The sequence below is a fragment of the Ciconia boyciana genome, chromosome 12 (assembly GCF_034638445.1).
Source record: "Ciconia boyciana chromosome 12, ASM3463844v1, whole genome shotgun sequence".
NCBI classification, from domain to species: Eukaryota; Metazoa; Chordata; class Aves; order Ciconiiformes; family Ciconiidae; genus Ciconia; species Ciconia boyciana.
Window position 1 is genome coordinate 6,903,319 of NC_132945.1, and position 22,688 is coordinate 6,926,006.

The 22,688-nt window shown below is 34.5% G+C and overlaps 1 protein-coding gene across 1 annotated transcript in view; it reads left to right on the forward strand.

The window, feature by feature from the left end:
• Positions 1–22,688, forward strand: part of DIAPH2 (diaphanous related formin 2) — a 261,388-nt gene that overhangs the window by 206,512 nt on the left and 32,188 nt on the right. The gene's annotated exons all lie outside the window — the stretch shown is intronic.

Genomic DNA, 22,688 nt, shown 5'->3' on the forward strand with positions numbered 1-22,688 from the left:
GCCCCGCCCCTGTCCTGCTGAGGAGGGCAGTGACAGAGCGGCTTTGGTGGGCACCTGGTGTCCAGCCAAGGTCAACCTGCCACAGATCTATAGTGTGTTTACTTCTCATTTTCTCTGTGATTTTTGTATTTTTTTCTTCCATTTTCTGTTAATGCATTAGGTATTTCTTCTGTTGTTGAAAAGGATTCTATTTAAATAATTATGTCAGGTATATAAAACTGTACAACAGTGTCTATGTGCCTGTAACTCCATGAATATATTAGAGTGGAATGTCAGCCTTTCTGCATTTTTTCCTACACATTTAAGTTACAAAGAAAAATAGACATACCTCACTGAAATAGGGAAAATGTTCAGTTATTGTGAGGATTTTTTTTTTCATTTTAAAGTTAACAGATTTCTAAAATAACGTAATAGAAAAAAACAAAACTTACTGACAGCATTCCCGCAGGAGCTTATCTTCGTCAAGTGTTTACAGTGAGGTTTTTTTGGAGACCTTGGAACCACAGTGATATCATTGGTGGCTTACGAGACAATGCCCAAGGTAAAACTTGAGTTCACTACTTATCAGGGGATGTGTGAAGGCTCTTGGGCTGCAAGGTTCGTTAGGTCAGTCTATAGAAGCTGTCAGTCAGGCTAAGCAGACAAGAGAATGTATTTGGGTTTTTTTCCTCAGTAAAAGAGGGAGGGAGAAATAACTTTCGGGGGTACAGCATTTTCCTTCTGTAATCAAGTTACATTGGCGAATTATGTAGCTTTAAGCTCTGCAAGAATTATGGATAAAATAGAATTGGATGGAGGACACAAAAGGTCCTTATGACTTCATAGAGCATAGCTTGAGTTTGAATTAAGTTGATTTGAGAACAAAACCAAATTTAACCGTTACTGGGGGCTGATTAAAATCTAGCAAGGTGTTGAATCAACTATTTGGAAATTAATAATTGATCTCCTTACCAAAAAAATAAATGATACCTGATGAATCACTCCTGAAAAAATATTTTATCACTTTTTGTCAGGCATTCCCAAAGATGCTTCATAATTTCTTTATGTGTAAACACTGCTCATTACAAGGTGGATTTGACAAAAGCTTATTTGATTTTTAAATCTTCTTTACTAGAGTGAAAACCTTAAAGGAAGATTTACTAAAAGTTTCATTTGTTCCCCTAATGGACAACCACTGTGAAGGAAGCTAGAATTATGTTTATGGAATCCTTTGAATATTTTTTTTCTGTGGAAATAAGATAGAGTCTATTACTAAGGAATATATGTTTCAGAAAAAGATGATATCTCTTCAGTGAAGGCAATCATGATTTTCATTTAAAGCAGTAGCAACATATCTAAGTGAACAGAGTTTGAATCTATTTCTGTGTTGTGCTTAAACTTAGGAAATTTTTTTAAAATGTATTGTTAGAGAATTTGAAAGTTTTGTAGCAGTGAGGGGAGAGAATTTAGGAGTATGTATAAGCTTTTAAAAAGCTGTTTTAGCAGTTTGCTGGAATTGCATTGCTGTTAGAGCTCTTATTGTTAGAAAAGTAGTTGAAAGGATGAAACATTCAAAGACAAAGCAATCTAATGGAACATAAAACCTGTAGAGCAATTGTTCTTCATTGTATGGAGATACAGTCCAAGGTCTGCAGAAATTTCTGTAATTCTGGCCACGGAAAGTATAATGAAGGATAAAATTATATAATGAGAGAGAAAAATATAAAACATTTTGTACTCGATGGAGTATCAGTTGTCAGGTAGTGAAGACATATTTGGAAGATATGGCGCACCACACAAGTACCTGTATGGGTGAGCCTGTAGATAGGGACTGATGTGAATGCATAGCTGACTTTGTCATTTGATATTAAGGCCACACATTTGCAAATGGCACCTGTGTATTTAAATATCCACTGAAACATTTATCTCTTGCCATATGGGGGTAAGATGGTGTGTGTGAGAGGGAGTGCATGTGCACATATGTACAGATTTGCTGGTAAAAATATCCTGAACAGCTCAAATACACTATATTCTGTTATTATTTTGTTTGTCTTCCAGAATAGCATAAACCATGTGGGTTTTTGCTTTGCCGGCATATCACAGGAATATTTAATGTTCAGAGAGCTTTCTGAAATTGTCTGTATGACTCTCTTTTGCACTGAAGCTTCACATAATATCAGGATTGTTTTTGAATTATCACTGGTAGTTTTCTAGATACAGGTCATTAGATGCCATCCTTTGTAGGTTTTGTTCTGCAGAATTTTGGCAGATAATGCTCTGTAATTTCCTGTGATTGTTTCATACTTGCTTTGTCTACATACCTGCAGTATTATTTTCTTTCAGGATAAATACAATACAATGAATACAATAAATAAAAGTAAAACTTAACATTAAACAAATTGTTATAGAGCAGGGGAGATGACTAACAAAACATAAAGCACCTTGTGTTTCTTACCAAGCAGTTGCTCATGTTCTATTTGAAACCTCTTTAGAGCACCACAGTTATTATGCTGACTTACAGGTAATTCTTCTCTTGCTTGTAGTCCAATGCCTGATTCTGGAGTGCATTCTGCCCTCCAGATGTCAGTAGTAACATCTTCAATACAATTTTCAGTTCTCTTGTGTGGCTAGCATCCCTGACTTGGAAAAATCTGTTGATATTTTCAGGAAAGCAAAGCTTTGAATTGTCAAAAGTCTCTATAACTGTAGAGAAAAATTTATAATTTTTATTAAAAAACCCCCAAACAAACAAACAACAAAAACCTCAAAAATCTTTCTTTAGTGCCTTCAGGTCCTGGGGGTGTCATCTGGTCCATGTAGTCATGACTATAGTCGTTAGCAAACCCAAGAAGATAGTTGCAACATGACAAAAATGGTCTAGAAGCTTTTCAAATTTTGATGTGTCTTGGAATTTTCCATGTTCCCCCAAAAAAATCTTCCACGCCCTGCAGTTTATTTACATTTCATTTGTATTGAAGAACAGAAAGATCAGTGTAAGCTTGGATATTCATGTCTTTTGTTTCAAAGATGCTCATGTAGTGTGGAAAAACTTTAAAATGTCTCAGAGTAAAATGCCAAGGTTTACTCAGTTCTTTACCCACTAGCTGTCTCTTAGTTGTGTCCTCTTTTAGTGATGTATGCTGGAGAAATTATCCTAATGCTGCCAAAAGATCAAAACATTTCAGAAAGGAAAATGGTGCAAGAGGATTCTTAAAGTATCACTAAAACACCAAACTGAGAGAAAAGTTTTTGCAAATTATCTATAATAAGGCAATGTTACTCTGAGAATTACGTCTATAGAAGTGTATACAACCTGTAAAAGTATCTGTGGATTTTAATTGCACATTGTCATCTTTAAATGGGATGGCCATAACTTTAGAGTGCTAAGGACTTTTTTAGAAGTTACTTATAAATGGACCTGTTAAGCATAGTAGGTAGAGTACATTCAGAAAATATTGTTGGAGCAGTTTGTGTTTTCTAGCATAAAATACTTTTGTAGGGCCTTGGACTACCAGAATTTGAATATGACACAGCTTATTTTAACTGAAAGTAGGAGCTTTCCTTAAAATGTGATTGATTTTTTTTTTTTTTTCCTTCCAAGGATTAAGGAGGAATATAGTAGAATAAATGACAAAAAGCAGAATTAGAAACAATGCTCAGACTTCCTCAGACTACAACTGTACAACATTTTTAGACAGGTCTTTTAAATTTAGGCCACAATACACTACCAGATTCTTGTATATAACTTTATTGGTGTTAGAAGGAGTGCCATGAATCCAGATGCATGTTGGGTAAAAGGGTTTCTTCTACTTCTGTGATGTATTTTATATTCCATTATTCTATTTATAAAATATGAAGATGTATTCCTTCCTAAAACATCATTTTTGCTTGTAAGTGAAAAAAACAGTTTAATCTCAATAGAAGCAGTCTGAAAACAAGAAAGAAAGAAAAAAATTGCAGCTACTAACAGGTTACATTTAATACAGAAACAAGTAACACTGTAGATCACGTATATAATTGTTTTAAGTCTGTAGGGATGTTTAGAAGTAGTTGAAATCCTGAACTCAATTATTTGATTACAAAACCAATGACAAATAGTGACTGAATCTGAACAGAACACAAGTTCTGTTTCAAAAAAACCCCTAATTTTTTTATCTACAAATCAAATTAACAGCTGGTGTTTTGTAAAGATTGTATCAGACATTGAAATACAGAGAGTGCTCTGGTTTATCTTGCTAAAAATGAGCTCAGAAATTTGGTGGTTGTATGATGTAGGTGGTGAAGTATGTGATCTTGAGTGACAGTGAACAGAAACAGTAGAACTAGGTACTTGAAAGACAAGTAAGTATTGTCAAGCAAATGCATCATTATCTGTTGAAGATAAGTATGTGCATGCAAATTATGATACTTTGTACTGGAGTGAGGTATGCTCCTAACCACAATTCACTTTTAGAATTGTTGTGCATAGTAGGAGAAATAAGGTCTTCCTTAGCTTGAAAAGATTTTGTTTTTCCCTGAAATGCAGAGACACCTGGATGCTGCATATTCTCCTTCCTCCTTTCTGTACTCTTTCAAAAGAAACAAATGTTAATCTATATAGAGCAGATACAGAACTCTTAAATCGGACAAATATTCTCCCATCACATTTTTTGTTTCAAGTGCCATCTTGAAGCTTTCTCTACTTAGTCAGAAAGCAGCTCCACCTCTACCGTATTGTATTTCCTGTTCTTTTATGAGTGCCTGTTTCACATGTCAGTAACAAAGAAAGGAGGACATGCGGAGAAGTCCAAGGCAGAGTTACAACTCCTCCTTTCCTATGGTTACCAAGCGCAGAAGATTTGTTTCTTCTTTAACATTTCTTGCATTGGTTGTGTATACCCTATTCCAACAAGAACACTTTCATGCCACTGTAAACTGAAAGATAAACATGGTTTTGTTTCTTAAAAATTATTTTTTATTTTCCAAATGTGTTTCTGCAATTCTGATTTTAGAATAATTTTTCACCCAATTTATCTTATAGATTTGAATATCTTTATAGTGTTCTGTTCTTCAAGTGAAATTCCTGTTCCCCAATATTTTTTTCGTAAATTTAGAACTTGATATAAAATACAACAAGTACTAGAGAATAAGATGCGTATAGGACTCTGTAAGCTTTTGATTTGCACCTTCAACTCTAGCGGTGTAAGCTTTTTTGCGTGTGTGTGTATATATATTTTTTTTATGTTGTCTTTTTTAGAAGAGGCTTCATCTTGAACAATTAGGATAAAAAAAGTTGGATTTGCTTTTTCTTCAGTTTAAAATTTTAGGAAGAAATCTCTCATAGCCTGCTTTTACTATCACTGTTTCAAGTTAAGTATATGTAGCATAGGCTCTGGATTTAGCCTTATGAAAATTATTCAATACGAATTTACTGTAATGATGGGCTAATTTGTTAAAGTTCACTGAGTTTAGCTAAACATACAGTGTTTGATTTAGAGAGATAAATCTGTGGTCTGTCAACCTTTTCAGACATAATCTTACTTTCAACATTATCTGACAGGTAGTCAGCCCATCAGGCCTGAGGATGTGCTCCGAAGCAGCTCATCTCTTCACTCTTGACTAGTTATTTATCTTATGAAGCATAATTCACAACTGGCATATGGAAAGTGGGGAGGACCAAAGGAAATGTTCCAAGCCTTCCTTTCCTTCTTTCATGCAGTATGAAATGGTTTGTAGACATGTCTGCAACTCATGTTTCTGTGTTTCAGGGTTTTGTTTCCATGGCAAAACGCACCCAAACATAGTTTACGTTAACCAAAACATACTATCTCTTAGGGCTGTATATTCTGAAATATGTATATTTAACTGTGCTCTGTTATAAATAACATTCTGCAAGAAATTTTTGTTCCAGACATTTTTTAACATTTTGCAATTTCAGGATATTGCATAATTCCAAAAGATAATCTTAAAAATGTCTTCACAAGAGAGGTATTCACACTCTTTAGCTAAATAAGGGATTTTTTTTTCAGCTGGTAATCTAAGGTATCTGTAGGTTTTATTTTATTTGAAAGGAAGATGATAAGTTGTTTCTAAATATCTGTTGTTGCTGCAGGCATACAGAAGAATGAGTTTAAATCAATCATTTACCAAAGACTGTCTCTCTGTCAGTTGGTAGATGTAAGTCATTGAAACCAGGGTACACGGTCTTCGAAGTCATGTGCTGATGGATGCAACATGCTCACTTGGTGAAAGCAGCTTTCTTGAGAGAGCATTAAAGTACCCAGCGGCAAACCCTTTTTTCATTAAGCTGCTCAAATAGTTTGATCCAGAAGGAACTTGCTCCTTGGCCACAGGAGCTTAAAAAAACCAAAAGGACCCACAAAAGTCATCTTTAACTCCACAGAATTTTCTAACAATTCATTGTAGAAGTCTTAACATTTTAGCAAAGAAATAAGCTGAAAGGGACACAGGGGGAGAGAACCATTATGGTTTAAGGAGAAAATGACCTTGTCTGGATTCTGGTTTACGATTAAAATTAATTTTAAGCAAGTGAATAACCAATCTGAATAACTTGTACAAATTCAAAGCTTATCCTTTAAATATTTGATGGATCTATAGGCACATGAAAACTATAATAGCTTCAAAATTGAACATACCTCTTTGTTGTCTCACAAATCTTTTAATCCATGTTTGTGTTTACTATGCACTTGGAGAAGTCCATCTTTTCCCAGTGCATGTGCCATTAATTTGCCTGTCATCTGTTCCAGTCATGGCCAATATTTTTATCCCATACAGAAAAAAGCTTGCAATTGCATTCTCCTTGGTTTTACAGTTTTCTGGGCTAAGCAGAAGCAATGGAAGCCTTTCTATGCAAACCTCAGTCACAATAAACCACTGTTTTATACCAGAAACATAAAAGGAAAAGTATTAAAAAAAAAAAAAATCTAACCACACTTTTGAAAACTCTGCAAACCAGTAGTTTTCTTACAACTGTAGACTATACAAATAAATAGTAGCATGGACCTCATCATTCTTGTATAACCCCATTTTTTTGTCATGAAAATGTTAAACTATAGTTTAAACTACTAGGTATGTTTGTACTTTTACTGAATCTGAGAAACTGGTACTGCAGGTATTCACGTACAGATGAAGTTACTTCTTAGTTATCTGTTATATTAATTACAGTATTAAGTGTTCTTTTTTAAGTGCTGTATTTTGATATAAGAGTAATGGATGTAAGGTCTAATCTCATTTTCAGAACTACTCTGGATCTGTTTAATTTGAATATTGTACCGTTCTATATTTGCATGCAGGTATGCAGTCTTTATATGCAGAAAAATTCAAACTACTTGGTAATAGTATGGCGGGGGGGGCGGGGGGGGGAGGTTTTTTTTAAAAATGGCAATCACTTGATATGGCTTTTGCTTCACTTGCTGGGAGTCTGTTTGTCCTACTGGAAGAATATTGGTCTTTCATTAAGTCTGATTTTGAGATGAATGAAATAGTGTAAGATTTCATTTTGCTGGTAGCCTCATGCCTTTTAAAGGCATAGCCTTTTAAATGTCAAAGAATAGCATGTATGAAAAAAAACATTTTAAATAGAATTGCCTGTTTGGAAATCAGTTATAGTCTGTTTTAAACACTAAGATTTGAATTATATGCAGAAAAACAAGCATAATTGCCTTCCTCGAGTAGAATCTTTCAAAGTACTAAAATAGCAAAGGTATCTGAAGTCAGGGTTCAAGTGATGTCATTAACAGTCTTGGGGTTTGGCAGAAGGGTCTAGGAAGCTTTCATAGCACTTGTCCATCTGATGCCCACTTGGTCCATATGTCCATGGATACCACTAGGTGGTACCGTTAAACCTCCCTTTTTAAGAATATTAAAACTGACTCTCAATCGGTGTTTTAAAAGGACCTAAGTAAAGATTTTTTTTTTTTTTTCTGTGACTGCAGAAATAAATTACTGCCTGCTTGGTTGAAATTGTTTTCACTAAAAGAGGCAATACAGTCTTTCCTATACTGCCACTGAGATTATATATACTGGCAATAATGCAAACTTTCAGGCGTACTCACTCTGAAGTTTTTTTGAGTATGTGTCCCAGTTGCTGTCTAAAATCCGCTTTCATAGTATGTAATCAGTTCTCAAAAAAATAATTTAGGCTTTTAATCAAACTACAGTTTTTGTACGTTTTTGAACCAGTAGTGTCAATGAAGGAAAGCACTAAAAAGATATTTTTCAAAATCACTTTTTATATTTCTATAGCTTAATTCTCTTCTTAACAAAACAATAAATGAGTTCATTGGAGAAACCATCAAACTGTGATTGAGAATAAGGGATAAGACCTCTTTTTTTCTAATTTACTATGTTTGCTTGCATTGTCTTATACTTTAGCTCTTACACATGGATGCTTTTATACAGTAATTAATCTTTTAGTACTGTCACAAGGCCATGCTAATTCTAGCTGCAAAAACCTGAAACATATTACTGTAAATGGAGATTTGTTGTGAAATGATGCAACAGCAGTAAAAAACAATTGCACCTTGAAATTGTGGAACACCTAGTAATGGAAACAGGTAAAGTTTGTTACTGTGCATTTTTTTCATTGACACTACTGATCATAATAAAAGATTAGCAGAAAAGAGAATTTTCATATTGACAGTGGTTCCCTATCCCATATTTTCTCTTGTGTCTTTCACGTAGCAAAGGTGAAGCTTTTCATCTTGGGATCTACACAATGCAGCTGCAGACAGCAGGGGGAAGAGTTTGGTCAAATTGCCACTATAACAAACATCTATAAAACAAAACAAAAAAATTTACATTACCAATGACAAATCAAAGCTGAAAGTTCGCCTTGCCTGTTGTCATTCATTGCCATTCATATTTAGAAAGCAGACTGCTGTGATAATTGATTTGATGGTCCAGCTTGAGTAGAAGCACTTCTGGGCATAGCAAGCCTCAGAGATGCCAAAAAAGAAGAAAAGGTGGGAATGAAATAATGCACTACTTTCTCCTCAGAGGCATGTGGCCCAGTTTTTGAGAACAGAAAAACATGCTTTAGAAGAAGGAAGAAAAAAACTTAGTAACTCAGTAATAAATACAAAAATGACCATATAGTCTCAGTCAGATAAAAATAGGCATTCAAACAGAGACAATGAGTGTACATATTTTACTGGCAGGTGAATAATAGGAGAATGCTGTGGAAATAATCTGATTTTTAACGGACTCTGTCCATGGGAGTACCTTTTTTGCTGGGTTTTTTTTTTTTTTTGTGTAATGACAAAAGGGGTTCCCTTTCCTAAAAAAAAGAAAGAAAAACAACACTTATTTTTTTTTTAATCTTTTCAAAGAGGAATTGATAGTTCGGAAGAAGGAAAAGAAAGCAATTATTGAATTCGAGGGCAATATATGTGCTTGGATTATCTGAACTCCAATTGAGTTTATTTACTTCAAGCAATAGGTGATAATGAAGCTTGTCTCTATATTTTGGACTAGGGGGTAGTGTTCACCCATAGCCTCCTGCTGATATGAATAACTTAGGACACTAAAGTGCTAGTTGAGGAAAAAAGTAGATTAAAAAACTTTTGAATTCAATGCTTGACCTCTTAATCACGACTGCTAGCTCAACTGTGCACGCTGTCATCAATTTAAAGAACCAAACAAAACTAGATAAAAGATGTGAGCTATCGAAACACAGAACTGTAATCAGAACTGGTTTGTCTTTTGAGTGATGCTTATTTACTTGCAAAAACAGTGTGGTCCTTAAACTTTACTGAACTCTTTGTATTCATAGTCTTAAATCTTTTATACACAGCAAAGCAGAAGTAACTGAAATTTAACAGTAAAGATTAAAAAAGAGGAGCTTGATGAAATAGCAGGAGGTTATAAGTACGCTGTTCCAGGTCACGTATAAATATTACTATCTCTAATTTTCAGTTTTTGGAAGTACCTTGCCTGCCTTAATGAGATAATAGTTGGTGTAGGCATGCAAAATATTCTAGACATATAAAGGAAATTCTATAAAAAGACATACTGATTTATTAGGAGAGTATTTAATGTTTTCTTGTTTATCTCTTATGACTTTTTAAATTCCTTTTTTATGTATTGGAAGCAGAAGCTCAGAGTCTGATGATCCATTAAGCATCCAAAAGTGGGATAACCTGTATGTCAGTATTCCTTTGAATTCTTTCTGGCTTTCCATCTACTCATCTGTAAAATTTCTTTTTAAATATCAAAACACTCAATTAAATTTATGGATAAGAAACTTAGACATCATATGTGGCATGAAATGTGTTGAATGATCTACACTGCTGCTTTTAGATCCTTTCTTGCTGTTTGAGGAGAGGTAGGAAAATGAAACACAGATGCGTCAGAAAAACTGACACTTTATGAAGATTTAATAAAGAATTGACTGGTCTTATTCTCTATGTGGCTTTCTTCCTATGCACGTGCAGAAACAGTTTAGTGCAGTATTAAATGGCCTACAATCAAATAAGCAGATTTCAAAATTCATCCCCTTAATATGTATATCCAATTTCCACCTCTCTCCCCTGGTGCAAGGAAATGAAGATGGTATCTGACCCTTAAAAGAAATAATCACTGCACAAATGTAAAAAATTTATGTCCAGGACCCCTGATCCTTTCTAGTTGTAGTGGAGTATCAGCTTGCAATACGTAATTCACTGCCGAATTCATTATCTCTCATCAATATTTAAGTTATTCCCAGTCACTTTTTCTATTTTTCCTGGACTTGTACTCCCCTTTATATATTTTTCCCTTTTCTTTCCCAGTTGTGTGTTTTCTGGCTGAGAAGAAAAGAAAAAAGGGTCTAGCTCAGGAAAGCTGAGCTTTATCAGCTTTATTCCTTTATCTCTCTCATACCTGTCTTGTGAACATCTGTAGTTGTTTTTGCTTGATTGAAGAGGGATGATGATGAAAGAATTAAGTTTTTGCAAGGCAGTGTATTTGAGTAGGATCCAGTCATGCTGGTATCACTGTGCAAATGAACCATTACCTGTGATCAGTCTGAAATCCTGGCTATGTCATTTTTGTATGAAATAATTTAATAAATGGGTATTTTTACCTTCAAGGGAACCTCATTTTGGTAGAAAGCCAATGTGCGTATTGAGATACTTTAATTTTTTTTCTATATACTGCCCCAGTTTAAGGGTTGCATGTTTCTGCAGCCTCTCTGTCTTTCAAGACTTGCTCTAGTTATCACTGGGATTTTTTTCCCTGCTATGTTATCCAGCTGATGGCTGGCAAAGGCTTTCACTGCTCTGTAGAAAGCTCTGTAGGATTTCAAGCATGGTAGCTGTTCTGTCTCTAGGAATTTTCAGAACATTTCAAAACCAAGTGACAGAAGGACTCCAGTGGCAGTGGTATCTTTGCATTAAAGCAGTCTTAGCGTCTGATTCTGCTGTCATTGAACTCAGTCATTATACTGATTTCTCTGGAGTTGATTTAGGTTACAAGAAGTAATTACATATATGCTTGAATTTATGATAAGTATATCATGTCATTATTTGTATTACATTGCTAGAAATCATATGGTCATTCTTAAGTATGATCTGATATTAGTGGAGCATACATACTTCCCAGAATTGTATCTTTTGAAAAATAATTAGCAGAAACACTTATTACAACGTATAGATGTGTATTGAAGCGCTTTTGTGCAAATGTATTTCTACCTATGTAAGCACACAAATTCTGAAATATATTGTAGAATAGAGTTAACACAGTTTGAAGAGGATCGTATTTTCCACAGATAGCCTAGACAGAAATTACTGGCCTGAAGTATACTCGCATTTCAACAATAAAACCCTTGCAATCTGCTATTTCAAGAACTCTAGGGAAGCAGGATATACTGTGAACTAGTTAGTGGCTAGAATGCTACAGCGGTTTCTCCCAAAAGATAAAACTATCCTTTCTGAAGACTTGCAAAATACTTTAAGATTGTCCTATTTGTCCAAATCTCCCTCTTTGGCTTTCATGCTAAAGAAATTTGGAGGGAATATTTCTCATATTTTTGGGGAAGGAAGAAGGTATTTTTCACAGGAGGTCTAGTTGTTGGCAGCTGTTAGAAATTGATTTGAGTCTTAATGTTGAAGTAAATTCTTAGTATAGAGATGACTGGTTACCGCATGCATAACTATCTGATCACCTAGGGATAAAATTTATTTTGTTGTTACACGTCCATGGAACTTAACGTGTTGATATTCTCTTTGCAGCAGTGTGTGTTCAATACCTATAGATTACTTCTTTTTCTTAAAATCTGAGAGTCTCTTGCTCTATGCTGAAAATGTTGTTTCTATGCCTTGAAAAGGTTTTATGAAACTACTTGCCTATGTGAGTGTTGTTGCATTTCAGTGGATTTTATCGTTTAAAAAATTTTAATACCACAAGTTGCACCCTGTTTTCGAGCTGTCCAAGAAGTAAAGAAAAATGTCTTCATTACATGAAGCTATTTTAGAGTATTTCTTGTATTGTCTGTTAACAGTAAGCAAGAGAATATTCTATATAGAAAAAATGCTGTATATAGTAATTTTTTTTACTATATTCAGTTTCACTTTTAAAGGCTGTAGATAATTGAACTGTAGCGTATAACTACTTCTAATTTCTGTGTTGTTCTCATGAAGCTAAATACCCAGTTTAGCTAAATACTGGCATAGATAGACAGTAACTGAAAATCATAACATATATGCCTAGTTATGTTTGAAGGAAATGCTCTTTGTATATCTTCTCAGAAGAAAATTTCTGTAAGAAGTCTTGCTTTGAAGGTAATGCTGAAGTTCAGTGACAGGTGGGATGCTTGTATTGTTCACAATGAGCTAGAAATTATGTAGCAAGGAAGGTGGGACTAGTGGGAATTGAAGAGTTCTGTTTTAGTTATGAGAAATTCATACAGACAGCTAGAAGGTGATGGCAGGAAGAACGCTCAGCTGATGAGGAGAGTTGCCTGGATTAACCTAACTCTGGATCATTTGTACATCAGTGCTGAGTTAGTCTGGATCTGAACCCCCGATCAATTTTTCGTTAGTCCAAAGTGTGTGAATTCTCCTTCATATTTGGGGAAAAGTGTGTACTTCCAATGTTTTTGGAGACATTTGTGACAAATTACTGTATTTCCTAAGCCTACAGAACTTGGCAAGTTTATTGGAGCTGGATCTGCGAAAGAGCTTCCTGCTGAGCACACTGTAGTAAATATTAGCAGACCTTGATTAAAATATAATTTGAGTAGTATAGATTTTTACTGCAAATTCTGTGTGAGCTATTGTATTAATAATGATTTCTGGACTAGGGGTTTGTAGGCATTTCTAATTATTTTTATTCTATTTTTAAATTGGTCAGCATTGTCATCCTTCACTAATCGCATGTGCCTACCTCTCAGGCATATCTAGTCAGCCCATGACCTGCACAAGGCTTAAGGCCAGAGAAAATCCAGGAAATGGCCCATGCTCAGCATCCTAGCTGGAGAGCACTGTCTGTAAATGGAAGATTGTAGCAACTGCTGCATTACTTAGCTTATATGCAAATACACGCTTATGCAGGCCCAGTCATGTAGCCTGACGTGAGGAGCCCTGCACACTGGGAAAAGTAATCAAGAGACCTTTTCACAACTAAGTACATTTCCATGGAGCTGCTGCCACTGCATTACCTACTTTATTCCAACAGTAAGGGTAGCTGGAATTGCATAGAAAAAATTCCCTTCATCCTTTGAAATATTCTTCTTCTAGCCATCTTCCTCCAAATGGTAATACAGAAAGGGGAGAGAACTGCAGTGGTGGTAGTTTATGTAGCCTGATGCATGTGTTCACAGGATCATAGAAAAGTCTAGTCTGGAAGGGACCTCTGGAGGCCATCTGATCCAACCTTCTGCTGAAAGAAGGGCCATAGATTAGGGTCTGCTACCCTGTCAAGCTGTCTTGAGTATTTCTAGCAAAAAAGTTTCCGACACTTATCTGGGAAGCCTGTTCTGTTTAATTGCTGTCACAATGCAGTTGAGTTGTTTGGTTTTTTTTTACATAAAGAAGGAATTCACCCTGAAGGAACTTGTGCCTTTTGCCCCTTGTCCTGTCATCATGCACCCTTGTGATGATAGTGCCATGATGTTCTCTGTAACTACCATTTAGGTATTCAAATAATTATTTGTCTGTGTTAGGTAAAACCTAATGTGATCGCCAGATGTCATAACATTTCAGAAGAGAGCTACGTGTTCTGTAACTGGTTAAATGTGCTTTCCATGCTGTCACATCATTTTTAATAGTCATATGGAATTGCTAAATCATAAAAACAACCCATCCAAAGCTCTTCTCAAAGCAGAGATCAGCACAAAAGCACCTTATTTAAAAAGGAAGAAAGCTATTGGAAGGTGACAGCTGGAATTCCAGTGCTTAATCTGTGTAATTAAAACTTTTCTAAGGAGCAGGAAAAGCAGGTTGGACTTGAGGTAGTTTTAGGAGTTAATTAGCAAGGTCTTTTTGAATATTAAGAACGCCTTTGAAGGATAAAGTTTTGAAAACTGGTTCAGGGCTTTCAAACAGCATAAATTAAGACAGAAACTTTTTTTTACACATCCTCAAGATGCAGACAGAATCATCCTCCCTAACCGTGCCATTTTCTTCCATCAGAAATATAATCATACATCCTCCTCGATGTCTGATCTTCATAAGGATTTATTAACTTACTAACAGTACAGTGGTAATTTAACTGGAAATAATATTTTGCAGGGGGTTTTTTTTGTACATTCACAATTGCAAATATTAAAGTCAGTAGCTCTTAAGTCATAAACTGAGTTTCTTCACAGGCTGGATACTGTAATATATTACCGATATTGAAGACAACAACCTGCATATTTTAAGGTACAAGGTGGTCACTTCTAAGAAATTATAAAAAATGCAGTAACAATAATACAATCTTGATGTCCTCCATGTTTTAGAATAAAAGTTCTGCATTTTTACAAGGGCGTGTAACTGAAAATATGGCCTTGCTTGCTTTCACATGGATCTGGTGGGTTTTTGTAAGCAGTTGCCAAGAAATAAGACTTAACTACACTGAAAATTTGGCCATATCTCTTAAAACGTATGGACAGTATGGGCTTGTTCTCTCCATATTTTATGTGCTTTTATGCTTTGTTTTGTGAATGCTTTCACTTTCACAGAAAGAAGAGGTCTGTGGTTTTGTACTTAAGTATATGGGCAAAATTTAGAAGTTGTACTTTACTTTTACTCATTTTTAATTAGTTTTGATGTACTTAACGCTTACAGAATTTCTCACTTGTGAGCTGTTTTAAACAGTTGTTATAACAGCAGAGTGCATCTTGATGTAAAACTAAATAAATTCACAATTCATATAGTATATTACCTGTGAATTTGGAAAGCAAATCAACCTAATAATTGTCTATTAACAATAAATATATCAAAGCAAGACATACTCAAAATAAGACTTTGAATGGTAGTAAAGTTCTTGTGGGATCTCTAGACATTCTGTTTAAAGAATAGTGTGTTGTGAACTACAGAACTGCAGCATTGCATTGAAGAAGTATGAGTGTATCATTGAGTTACTCTTTCTACAAATGTCCTCTACAATTAGTATTAGAGAAGAATAATCAAAGTGGAGGTACGAAGTTTTCCAAGTAGTGAACTATACAGGTAATTATGCATGGATATAGCTATGCGTGCTGCATCTAAAATGTTATGGACTGTTTATTTTCAAAAAAGATAACGGATTACCCATAGTTTGATAACAGATTACCCATAGCTTGAAATAATTCTGAGGATCTGTTGTTCCCAGTGTACTCCCAAAACCTGGACTTTGTATTAGTTATAGGTATGTGGGTGAGAAAGGGTTATGAGTTTCTTTGTACAAACTCAGTGACTGGGAATCCCTGAGTTTTCTGGGTTTGGAAGGACAGTGGTTGTTTCATATAGATTTAGATATTGCCTAAATGCCACAAATGAATATTGAAGATTTCACTCTGGGTACAGGTATTGCAGATGTTTAAAAGTTGTAACATTTTATAGGACTCAGTCATTCATGTAGCCATGCTTCTTTACAAGTCATTATTTAAGTAAATTTTAATAGAACTTATTTGGTAATTAAGCATTGAGCTTCCCAAACTCAAAGTTTAAAAAAAAAAAAAGTCAACAGGCTTCTAAACCTCTTGAGGAAGAGTCAGAAAGTCCAGTCCACGTGGTAGCGCTGCAAAGGAGGATGGAGATATAAGTTGGTATATCAAGTTTTACCTCTGATCATTGGTGAATTATTTAGAATTATAGCACTGATTCTCTCATAAATCAGATCTTATCTTCTTACTCTTTAAAAATACATTGTTCTAGAAACTGTAGAAATTTATAAACAGAACTGTCCAAAAGTAAAATGCTCTGCTTCTAAGAATATGAGCCTATAAGGGTTCCTGGTTAGAGGACAGAAACAAATAACAAGAAAACCCAACTCTGCAGTTCATTATAAAACTGTATTTTAATGGTAGTATTAAACATTTGCCGGATACTGGACTAATTTTTACAGGTACGTATGAAATGTTGCTGTTGAAAAGGCACATTACAATTGTGATCTCAGCTATGCTCAAACATCATGGTCCAAGGATGAGAATTCATTAACCATGCAAGCTGCATTTCCAGCCCAGTTTGACGCTATAGCTGTGCAGATATATTTATCAATTAAAATTGTGTTTGGCATGTAATGAAGGCCTTCATGGTTTGTAACTGAAGTATAGTAGCGTAAAGAAATAGTGGCAAACATTAAATAAATAATTTATTCATTTGTTCAGAGTGTTGTGAATTTTATGGTAATCCAAAAGAAAAAAAAACAACTAGTAGTATTCTGGAGCAAATGTCATGTCTCTTCTCTATTATACTTTAGTTCCATTATTTAGGTTTTTTGGATGCCTTTTCTTTTGTTACATTTACCTCAAAGTCATAGAGGGTGACAATGATCCTTGTCATGTTTGACAGTGTGCCGTTACCTTGATTCTAGGAATTTTCAGAAGGAATTATAAAGAAATCCTTCATGTCATGTTATATACATAGGACTGCCTCAAACAATATTTGAATGTAGCAGACAAATCTCAGAGTAAAATGCTCCATGAGCAAGACTGATATATTTAAGAACATATTTTAGACAACCTGTCTGTGGTGCAAATTACAGATGTGAGAGGTAAAACACTTTTAAAGTAAATGTCAAAACATTTTATCATTCAAAAAATACCATGTCTTTTTATCATTCACTTCGTCTTGATGCTGTATAATGGGAATATGCAAGTCTTAAAAGTAATTTTTGCTGTGCAGAAAATGAGACTGAAAAATGTGTGTCGGTATGCAAGTGTGGGTAAAAACATGTGTATTATTTTCACAGAATAGTGCATATAAGTATCTGTAAGTGCTTTAAGACTGAAGTTACAGTCACTTCATCATTATACCTGATCTAGAACTTTGTCTTTGGAATAAGACCTGGAAGAGAAAAGGAGAACTTTCCACATTCTACAAGTTTGTTCACGTAGGCAAGCATAAAGAAAGGTATTTGCAATACTTTCAGTTATTGATCAAAGAAAGAGTACTCAAATTATATCAGCTCTCTGTAATCAGTCCTCCGTAGTCCTTCACAAAGCAGTAGCTAGTTCAGTATACTTTATATTGCTGTATTTCTGATTTTAGGTTTTCTTAATTGAGCATTTTCTCAGCTATTAGTGAGAGACCAAATGATCCATTGACATTTTCAATGCAAGTGATTTCCCATACTTGGTAATCCGATTCTGTCTTGATCTCCAGGTTATTTGTAGATTTTAGCCAGACTTAGATGAGTACAGAAGTGTCATTGGCTGTGTCCTAAAAACAAACAAACAAACAAACAAAACAAACAAACAAAAAAAAAACAAACCAAAATCCCCCCAAGAAAACATCTTTGCAAATTTCTTTATTTTGTTGAGTTTATTTTTAATTTGGCTACATAGTAGGCAAGATAGCTGTAGTAGTATCTTTTAGTTGTACTATTTATCTTCTTTTATCTGTTTTAATTTATTTTATGAAAGTAGGCTTTTATATCTTGGGACAAATACAACATAAAGTACTATTAGGTGTATTAAATATGTGTGCTGAGCTTGCAAGTCTGTCTTACAGTGCAAAGATGGCAATCATCTTTTTGTCAGACATGTTGCTGCTAAATAGTCAGTGCTCATTAAGAGGGAATATTTATCAGGAATGGCAAGATGATTGTTTGGTCTTATAGTTGTGAATTAGTGTTTATTTTAAGTATGTGCTTTTCATTTCTTGATGCTTAAAATACATTTTATTGCCAAACTGACTTGGTCTAGATAACCATTCAGATCTTTATTGGGCCTACTGAATCAAACCCCATGCTCCAAGCTCTAAAGCCAGTTTTTAAAGAAGGCGTTTTGGCAGATGACAGCAACCCTTTCATTGATTAGGTTTATTTTTCCTATGATGGGCTTCCAGGCAACAAGTGAGGATCACACAGTTGCTTTAAAATGGGTGAGATTGTGCTGGAAGGAGTGCTATCAGGGAAACAGCTTTTTATTTAGAGTTAATGCAAGTTGTTTTTCTTCACCTTTTTCTGCCTTTAAAAGCAGTAAGAATCATCACTATCATATAACTAAACCCCACAGTAGGTGAATATAAAAGTAATGAGGTATTTATTTTTACCGCATGGGGAAAAACACACACTTTTAAAGTAAGAAAATGCTTTCATCATCATGAAAATTGTTTAGTTCTATTTCACACATATTTCATTTAATTAGTGACCTTTCTTGAATAATTTGTAACTCGTATTTTTTAAGGATGGCAGAGCATTCTAAATTTCAATTTATCTTCAGTTCTTTTATTGACAAGGTAAGGGATATAAGAGTTCACAAAATGCAGTCAGTATTTGTCTGTGGAATGGAGTTTCCACAGCAGTAAGCCCTCCTTTTCCCTAAATTTTTTCAGGGTCAGAAGATGCAGTCTAAAATGTTTTCACATTTTTATTTGATATCCTCCGATGTTTTGTTGTCCAATTTTTGCTGGATAATACACATATGAAATACTAACAAACAGTAAAATAATGAAAAAGAATCAAATTAGACAACTTGAAACTGATTATAATTTTTAGTACAGATGATGAGAAAATTACTTTTGTATGTTTGTTTCTAGTGCTAATATAGCTTAAAGAAACTTTTCTTGTCGTAACCCAGTTTATTCCAAGAAAAGTGTAAATGTGTTTGAGTAAATATTTCTCAGGTGCAAATAAACCATGCAGCCTTGTATTTTTGCCATCCCAGATATGTATTCTTTTCACATCTACGAAGTATAGCTCTGCTGCTTTAAATCCTGCTACTTGAATTCCTGTACAACTAGTATCAAGGTTGGCAGGAGTGGACTGTTAGCCACTTTGAGTTGTTAGTCTTCACAAATACTTTTAATTACTGTTAATTATCTGGTGTTTACATTCACATATTTGTATCTGAAAAACATGTTTTTATCCATATAAGTCTGAAGGTTCTTTGAGAATAATTAATAATAGTTGCTCGTATCTCTGATCATAAATTATCTTTATCTCCCACAAAAGTAACTAAGTAAAGACAGTGATTTTATAAATAACAAAGGATAATTTTAAGTGACTTCACTCTTCTCATAGTCTTGATTTGTCATTCTCCATCATTAGCCAAAATAACATTATACTGCTTCATCCTTTCATGTATTTTGCTCTGAAATAATAACTATGCAGTGTTATTGGATAATGTGTTCTAAAACACTGTAATTCCATTGGACCATACATCTGAATGTAAAGAAGTAATACCCTGCAAGATCTGCATTAACCAATGACCAGCAGAATACTTGTCACCATCTCCAGGAGAAAGAAATCTCTCCAGATTAATTCATAATACTTTCCAATAGTAAACTAGAGTTCATTATAGCAACCAAAGAAAAAGAAAAATACTTGCATCTTAGAGTTTCTGTTGTTTTCAGAGAAAAGTATCTGAAACCACCTTTTTTGGGGTCTGCAGAATATGTTGATAAAGTGGTGTCCAGTTTCATATCTCACTGCATAATTCATAATCCAAATACTGAATTAGTGAAGATTTTAGACACTCTTTGAGGAAGTTCAATTTGGAAGTGATTTCCATACAGATTAAGCTATAGAGGCCTTGTGATATGTGTCATTTGATTCTAACAGAATTCACACAATGTAAAGGGCAACAAGTTGCCTTTAAGACAGTGTTGATTTTAAAAGTATAACCTCAAAATTAGTAAACTGAAATGCATTAGTTGACTCTTTTCATGCAACTTTGAATATAGTCTGATTCTTTAAAGAATTGTCTTAAAGTAAAATATGATTGTGACCATAATTAAATGCATATTACTGTTCTGAAATAAAGAAAGTATTTAAGGCTTTTGGGGGAGAGAGGTGAAAAAGAGCAATATGAATGTGATGAGAGACAGCCCTGGTGGTTTGGCTGTTATGTTAGGCAGTGCCTGTTTCCTGCTTTGAGCAGAAATGTGGCATAGTCAAGGTGACTTACCATAGCAAAACCCACGGGCATCTTGACTTTCACATCCCCTTGTTGGATTATGTACAAATGAAAACAGACAGGAACATGGTATTTATGTTTTATAAAACTAAGTTTTTAAAGACATCCTAATAAACTAATCTTGAAAGCACTGCTGTGCACTAGGCGTGGTATCATGACAGTGTCTCTGCAAATGTTTCTGATACTGTGATTTAGTGTTGTGATACTTCTGATGTTATACTGACATTTGCAGCCTTTGCGCTGTGCATTATTGGCCAATATTTGTGATACGTGACATCCTTGCTAAGTACTGTCAGGTATCATCTATCATGAAATAATCCTTTATACACAGACTGCAGTATTTCTGCAGGGACACACATCCTTGGGAAGATTATATTCTGAATTTAAAATTATCTGTGCCCTAGAGAATTAAAATTATTAGGAAAATCTGTATTTTAGGCCAGAGTAAGACATCTTGCGTTACCAAAATAGAAAATTTAACTTAAGGTGCGATGCTAGCAATTTAAAATTAGCCATGTAGCTCAGCACAGCAAATTTCTTATGTGGCCCATGCATGACACTTCTTTTCCACTCAGCTCTAGTAAAACCACTTAAATTATTCTAAAGATCTTCAGACAAAAATGTTCCAAAGGCTTTAATTGCATCAACCATGTACCAACTGATAATCTTCCAATCTGCTGAAGCTAGATAGAGAAAAGTTACAGACTTTGGGGACTGATGCAAAAACTTTTAGCTTAATTCAGACTTTTGTTTTTCAGGAACATGGGCAAGAAGTTCATTTAGCTTCTATGCCCTTTATGAAAGAGGAATAAGGTCATGGCTTCTTCTGCTGCTAAATAGCTGCAGGTGGATTGGACACAATTGCTGCAAAAGAATTTTCATTATCTTTCAAAGTCAGATATTTGAACACATGCCTTCTATTTTCCTTTTGAAGAAAGAGGTGCAAAATTAATCTAGAATGGAGATAAAGCCTTGGCTTAGTTGTGTTCTGCAGCTGATGAGGTTAGGAAATATGTTCTTCTCAGCTTAAGAAGAGTTGTGGACTAATTGCATGGTCATAATTGAATAAAACCATTTTGTCCTTATGATGAATTAAGGATATAAGAAGTGCCTGTTATAAATTTTGCAGATTTGTCTAGATTGTTCAGTTTTATAAATTGCTAGAACATGCTTGTAGGTGTAATGCTTAAGTATCAGGACTGGATTACACATTGGTATACATTTAATGTTTTCAATATAATTCAAATACTGATATTAATTTGCATTTTATTATTTTATTTACTCTGACACCGTGTTTCAGAGATAAAATTATTACTTTATTGGGTCATCATCTTTTGCAACTGTTCTGCTGTAATTAACCACGCCAAGTAATGAATTCTAAATTGCATTTTCAATTACTTATGACTAAAATGACCTTAAATTAAAAAAAATTGGTTTTGTCCTATGGAAAGCTTCATTGCTTTATCAGTGTTGTTGTAGTAGAGCTCTAGATTAGGGTAACTTGGTTTTTAAATTAAATGTCAAATGTGATTTGCTATTAGAAACATAAAGTGTATGCCTATAGTCTGAAGGAGAAAAAAGCCACTTCAGCATCATTTAATAGTGATATATATATGTAAAATCAGGTTTTTACCAATTAGATAATGTCTGGCAGAACAAAAAAAGTGTGTGTGTGTTAGATGTGTATGTGTGTATATCTGTATGTACAACCCTACATTTCTATGTACGTATCTACATACATACAGTGCTGTAAATATAGGAATCTGCACTTTGGTCACAGATCTTCTAGAAAGAATGGAATCCGTAATTTAATATTTTCCATAAAATATTAATGACTTTCAAAATGTGAAATTCGTGCTCTGTTGGTCGTTGACATCTCAGGATGATGTTATGTGTGTGAGTGGAGGTGTGATTGGCTGTGTTTAGTAAGCAGTCATACGTGGTTCTGTATAAATTGTGACCATACAAAACGGGAACCTCAGCACAACTGAGGGGATAGTGAACAGGAACAGAGGAGCAGATGGGGATAGGAATTTAAATTTAATGAAGAAATTGTAGGGAATTTGTTTGGGAACTATATTGTAGGTAATAGTATGAGTTACTGTTACTCAAAGTTTTCACTGACAATCTTCAAAACTAAGAATTTTATCTTCTATACTGAGATTGAAAAGAAGCTTCTAGTGAAAAT